The following is a 6884-nucleotide window of genomic DNA, read 5'->3' as shown; positions in this document are numbered from 1 at the left end:
GAGCATAGCATGGAGCACTGTGGGAAGTGGGAGTCACTGTCTTTGTTCCAGGTCACCATTCATTCACCCTGGATTCCTTGAGGAGAAGACAGGCTGAGGTCAGCCTAGGTCCTTCTGATTCCTTCTGTTCCCATTAGTTGAACAAGCTCTTTACTTCGGTAAGTGATTGTTTTTACTGCTATCAACTCTCCTTTACTTTGCCTTTTTGCAGATGTAAAGAGATGGAAATAGGAAAAACATGCACTGTAGATCAGGGAGAGGGCAACCAAGGCAAAATTACTAAAAGAAAGAGACAAACTTCAGTGTAGACAGACCTAGGTTCCAGTCCCAAATCTGCCACAGTCACTGTGGAATGTTAAGTAATTTACATAACTGCATCTAAGATCGAGTTTCCTAATCTGTAGAACTGCGATAATAATAGCTACCTCATGTGGTAGGTGCTAATTTATGTAAAACACCTAGTTCATAGTAGGTGCTCAAAAACTTGCTCTTATTAAATGGTGCTTTGGAGAAACCGGCCAAAAGAAAAGGAAAATTTTTTAAAAAGGGCAATGTGGACTGTGAATATACTGACGGAAAACATTCCATAGATGATTAACTAAATTACTTTTTTTTTTTTTTTTTTTTGAGACGGAGTCTTGCTCTGTCGCCCAGGCTGGAGTGCAGTGGCTGGATCTCAGCTCATTGCAAGCTCCGCCTCCCGGGTTCACGCCATTCTCCTGCCTCAGCCTCCGGAGTAGCTGGGACTACAGGCGCCCGTCACCTCGCCCCGCTAGTTTTTTGTATTTTTTAGTAGAGACGGGGTTTCACCGTGTTAGCCAGGATGGTCTCGATCTCCTGACCTCGTGATCCGCCGTCTCGGCCTCCCAAAGTGCTGGGATTACAGGCTTGAGCCACCGCGCCCGGCCACTAAATTACTTTTAAAAATTACTAAATTAAAGTTTTTAATTATGAAAAAATACGTTTAAGTGGGAGCGGAAAGTTACCCAATCCAGAGCATGGATGAAGAAGTACTCAGAGAACTAGAGAAACACAACTTAATTGGAGAGGCAGTGAGGCAACAAGAAGGGGTATTGACAAATAAATGCATGTAAGGTTGTAGTGGGGATGGCAAAGCATTGAGGGCATTTCCACTTCATGGCTTCAATTTTCTCGATTAAGTAAAAGGCATTCTATTTTCTCCATTAAGAGTAAGGAGGGACCAAGGTGAGGAAGATTATTTGATAGGCCACAGAAGTTAAATAATAATTGATACAGGTTAATTTAGTGTTAGGCTATTTACCAAGTGAGAACATTGAAAAGACAGTGAGGCAAGGTAGTAAAGTTTTGGCAAGAAAATAATTCAAGTGTGGAGATATGGACTCTAAGTTGAACAAGGAAAGATATGAAGACAAGAATGGTCTCTGAAGGGAAAAAGGAACAGGAGGGCTTGTGGATCAGGAGCAGGTGAAGGAGTAACTGAATGAGACAGCAAGAAGGACAGGATCCTGGGATTGAATAGTAGTGTGTGGGAACTGAACATTTCAAGCGCAGAGTTGTGACAAGTGTCTAGGAGGTTCAGGATGCGGTTGTGGGAGTGGGTGACCAAAGCGGGGGTGTTGAAGGTTCCTAGAGATGGCAAAACCAAGAAACTGATCTGAAAGAGTTGACTATGGAAATGCAAAAGTCATTCTGAACAATGGAAGTGCTTTAGCATGCTAAAAAAAAAGTTAACTAAGTACCAAATCTTAAATAAATATTGGATGTGGTGAACACAAGAGATAGTAGCAGATGAAACAGTAAAGACTACTTAGAAAGGTCAAGAGTCAGTGGGGGTCAGGCACTGTCTCAGGTCTATAATCTCAGCACTTTGGGAGAACAAAGTGGGGGGAAATCTCTTGAGGCCAGGAGTTCGAGACCAGCCTGGCCAACAAGGCAAAACTCCATCTCTACTAAAAGTACAAAAATTAGCCGGGCATGGTGGCAGGTGACTGTAATTGCAGCTACTTGTGAGGCTAAGGCAGGAGAATTGTTTGAGCCTGTGAGGCGGAGGTTGCAGTGAGCCAAGATGGCACCACTGCACTCCAACTTGGGAGAGAGTTAGACTCCATTAAAAAAAAAAAAAAAAAAGAGTCAACTGAATTTTTTGTAAATTTTTAATTTTTTAAAACAAAATTATTATTAATTTTTTTTTTTTTTCCTTAGCAATGAGGACTCATTCTGTCCAGGCTGGTCTCAAAGTCCTGGGCTCAAGGGATCCTTTGCCTCAGCCTCTCTAGTAGCTGGGACTACAAGCATCTGCCACTGTGCCCAGCTCAACTGGATTTTTAACAGAACAAAATCTGAGTGTTTTCAGTGACACTATTCCCTACCTGCCTCTGCAAACAATAAAGTCCTTACATTGTTAGATTGACTTTAGGATCTTGGTTATAGCCTGCCGTCACTCTGTCTGGGCCCTGTTATGGGAATAGAAGTTTCTCCTCATCCCAGATTCTAGTTAGTAAATTGGTAAATTTTCCTTCCTGGCTATTGTCCCTCAATCTATAGCTTGTTGGTTTCTGATTTTTTTTTTTTTTTTTGGTCCTTTACGTCTGATAACATATTTAACTCTATTGTCCACTTGTAGCTCAGGCTTGACTGACTTGTATTTGTGTAATTCTAGTAAACAAAATAGCCCCCAAAAAAGACTTTTGTGAAAACTATGGTAGATCACAGCCTTCAACAAATCTTCATCTTGCAAAGCCGAGGAAAGGCACATCAATATTTACTGGAGTCAGAAAACACTCCCCAGCAGGTGCATAATTACTTTTATGAAGGATTCCTGTGACTCATTCCTGCCCTGCCTACACAGGACCGCCTCTCCTCATTAGCTTGCGATATTATCTGTCTTTGTATGAAGGTCATTTTGAATCTAACAGTCAGGATAATCACATGGAAAAATTACTGGAAGAACCCCCACTTATGTAATTGCTAACATAATACAGTTTCAAGTTAGATATCAAACAGCACTTCAGTGTTTTGTTTTTTAAAATCATATTATTCGCCTTATGGGAATCTGTGTGTATATTTTCTTAAGGTGACATGGTCTCACCTTGAATATCTCTTTTTGTAAGTGACTGACCTTAAAGATAGAAAGAAATGCTAGGGCTTTGGATAGAACACCTTCATAATGTGTTAATGGTTTTGAGAGCACTCAGGAAACTTATGCCCATTGAGTGCTACAATAATAGACTAACTGATTTATGAGCAGTCTGTACACTCCTAAGAGCTGTACTTCTAGGAGTCTGTAGCCCGCAAGAGAATTAACTTGACCCTAACTATAGAGTCCCGTGCATTGATCTGAAGTACTCATTCTTAGTCTCTCACCAGGGAGGCATATAAGTATTTTGGGGGCAGCATGTAAAAATTTGAAAAAGTATAATCACTATTGAAACTTAAGTTTTTAATTGAGGAAAAAACATATTATTATTATTATTATTTTCCTGCCTCAGGTTTATTTGTACAAATTACACAGGAAGGCAGCAGCCCCATGCTGACGGCAGTGCAGGGTTGGTCACACCAGTCCTTCTGTCTTCATGTTGGCAGACAGAGATCTCTACTCTGAAGTCTTTGTAGGGGCCTGGGCATCTTTGGGAGCCTGAGCTGGAACTGAAGCTGGAGCTGCAGCCTGGGCCTTGGTTTGATCCTTGGCTTTGGCCTTTGGCCCACACAACCTGAGCCCCTTGGCAATGAGGGTCCAAGTGTGCTTCCCAAGCTTGGCGTGGGTAATGTAGGCAAGTTGATTGAGCTTGTGGCTGACACCCTTTGGCATCTTGGGCTTAAACTCCTTTGGCTTAATGAGGGCCTCGATAGCCTCAGCAAGTGCACTCATGGCCTTGGCATTGTTAGCCTGCATCTTCTTTAGGCCCTTCTTGTTGCACTTCTTGGAAAAGTCCATGTTCCTCAGGAACTTGGGGTCCACCCCCTTAAGAGATTCATATTTTTGCGATCAGGGTTTCTTGATGCCATTTCTGTGCCATTTTCAGGAATGGTTGTGTGTGGTGTGGTTCTTGGACTTGTCCATGTCTGCAGTTTAACACCCAGTTCCCAAAGCACCTGGAACATGGAGGGACCATATTATTTTTATAATGTAAGCTTCTGAGGGAAAAACCCAATGAAATCATTTTGGCTGGCACGACTATACCAACACAAGACTGCATTATTTACATGTCAGTGATTTTCATGGACAATCAGAAATAAGTGGCAACTTATCCATGACTTCTATTACTGACTACCTATTCCATTTTCCTTTGCATCTAGCCAGACCCACAGTTGGGTAGGGATTTTATCTGGTAATGAGACCCTAACCTTTATTCCCCTGTGATATGGTCTTTATGTGATTATTGTAATTTTCTATTAACATTCAGTGGGTCCACATTGGTGCTGGCAAAAGTTTGGTAGGCAGGGAAAACAAATCTAAATAGATAACAACTCTATGCTAGTAAGGCTAAATTTTTTGCCTATCCATGCAGAATGGTATTCAATGTAATCAACTTGCTACCAGCTAGTGGAGTGATGCTTGTTGTATGAGACCATATTGGGTATTAGGGTTAAACATAGTAATTGGCAAATTGGATTTTCAGCTTTGGTAGTAGCTGGGTCAGATTCCATAAGAAGTCCCTGTTGCAGACATTTTTGCCTTGCCTCTAAGTCAGTCACTATGGCTAGTTTGCTTTTTTAAGACCACTGAACAAACTCTAGAGTGGTTGTAGAAGGAGACTAACTGATATTTAAATTATGCGTCATCCAAGAGACTCACCTAACACATAAGGACTCACAAAAAACTTAAGGTAAAGGGGTGGAAAAAGACATTCCATGAAAATGAACTCCAAAAGCAAGCAGGGGTAGCTATTCTTATATCAGACAAAACAAACTTTAAAGCAACAGCAGTTAAAAAAGACAAAGAGGGAAATTATATGATAAAAGGCCTTGTCCAATAGGAAAATATCACTGTCCTAAATATATATGCACCTAATACTGGAGCTCCCAAATATGTAAAACAATTACTACTGGACCTAAGAAATAAGATAGACAGCAACACAATAATAATGGGGGACTTCAATACTCCACTGACAGCACTGGACAGGTCATCAAGACACAAAGTCAACAAAGAAATAATGGATTTCAACTGTACCCTGGAACAAATGGACTTAACAGATATTTACAGAACATTCTATCCAACAACCACAGAATATACATTCTACTCATTGGCATGTGGAACTTTCTCCAAGATAGACCACATGATAGGCCACAAAGTCTCAATAAATTTAAGAAAATTGAAATTATATCAAGTTCTCTCTCAGACCACAGTGGAATAAAATTGGAAATCAAAAGGAACCTTCAAAACCATGCAAATACATGGAAATTAAGTAACCTGCTCCTGAATGATCATTGGGTCAACAATGAAATCAAGATGGAAATTAGAAAATTATTTGAACTGAACAATAACCATGACACAATCTATCAAAACCTCTGAGATACAGCAAAGGCGATGCTAAGAGGAAAGTTGATAGCCTTAAATGCCTTCATCAAAAAGTCTGAAAGAACACCAATAGGTAATCTGAGGTCATACTTAAAGGAAATAGAGAAACAAGAACAAACCAAACCCAAACCTAGCAAAGAAAAGAAATAACCAAGATCAGAGCAGAGCCAAATGAAACTGAAACAAACAAACAAACACAATACAAAAGATAAACAAAACAAAAAGCTGGTTCTTTGGAAATATAAATAAAATTGGTAGACCGTTAGCGAGATTAACCAAGAAAAGAAGATAGAAGATTCAAATAAGCTCAATTAGAAACAAAACAGGAGCTAGTACAACCAACACCACAGAAAGACAAAGGTCATTCAAGGCTACTATGAACACCTTTATGTGCATAAACTAGAAAACCAAAAGAAGACGGATAAATTCCTGGAAAGATACAGCCCTCCTAACTTAAATCAGGTAGAATTAAAAACCCTGAACAAATTAATAACAACAAGTGAGACTGAAATGGTAATAAAAAAATTACCAACAACAAAAAAAGTCCAAGACCAGACAAATTCACAGCTGAATTCTATCGGACATTCAAAGAAGAATTGGTACCAATCCTGTTGATGGTATTCCACAAGATAGAGAAAGAGGGAATCCTCCCCAAATCATTCTATGAAGCCAGTGTTACCCTGTTACCAAAACCAGGAAAGGACATAACAAAAAAAAAAAAAGAAAAATAAAAAAGAAAACTACAGACCAATATTCCTGATGAATATAGGTGCAAAAATCCTTAACAAAATACTAGCTAACCAAATCCAACATCATATCAGAAAGATAATATATCATGATCAAGTGGGTTTCATATCAGGGTTGCAGGGGTGGTTTGACACATACAAGTCAATAAACAAATAAATAAACAAAAGTAAAAACAAAAATCACGTGATCATCTCAATAGCCACAGAAAAAACACTTGGCAAAATCCAGCATCCCTTCATGATTAAAACCCTCAGCAAAATTGGCAAACAGGCGACATACCACAGTATAATAAAAGCCATCTATGACAAGCCCACAGCCAACATAAATAATGAATGGGAAAATTTGAAAGTATTCCCTCTGAGAACTAGAACAAGACAGGATTCCCAGTCTTACCACTTCTATTCAGCATAGTACTGAAAGTCCTACCCAGAGCAATCAGACAAGAGAAAGAAAGAAAGGGCATCCAAATCAGTAAAGAGAAAATCAAACTGTTGCTGTTTGCTGATGATATGATTGGATACCTGGAAAATGCTAAAGACTCCTCCCAAAAGCTCCTAGAACTGATAAATGAATTTGACGAAGTTTCAGGATAAAAAATTAACATACACAAATCAGTAGCTCTGCTATACACCACCAG

The 6884-nt window shown here is 39.6% G+C and overlaps 1 pseudogene; it reads right to left on the bottom strand.

Moving 5' to 3' along the window:
* Window positions 1-3574: 3574 nt before the first annotated feature.
* LOC105505558 lies at window positions 3575-4042 on the bottom strand (annotated as a pseudogene).
* Window positions 4043-6884: the final 2842 nt, after the last annotated feature.

This window comes from Colobus angolensis, unplaced genomic scaffold (genome assembly GCF_000951035.1).
Source record: "Colobus angolensis palliatus isolate OR3802 unplaced genomic scaffold, Cang.pa_1.0 Scaffold126, whole genome shotgun sequence".
NCBI classification, from domain to species: domain Eukaryota; kingdom Metazoa; phylum Chordata; class Mammalia; order Primates; family Cercopithecidae; genus Colobus; species Colobus angolensis.
This window is presented reverse-complemented; position numbering and strand designations above follow the sequence as displayed.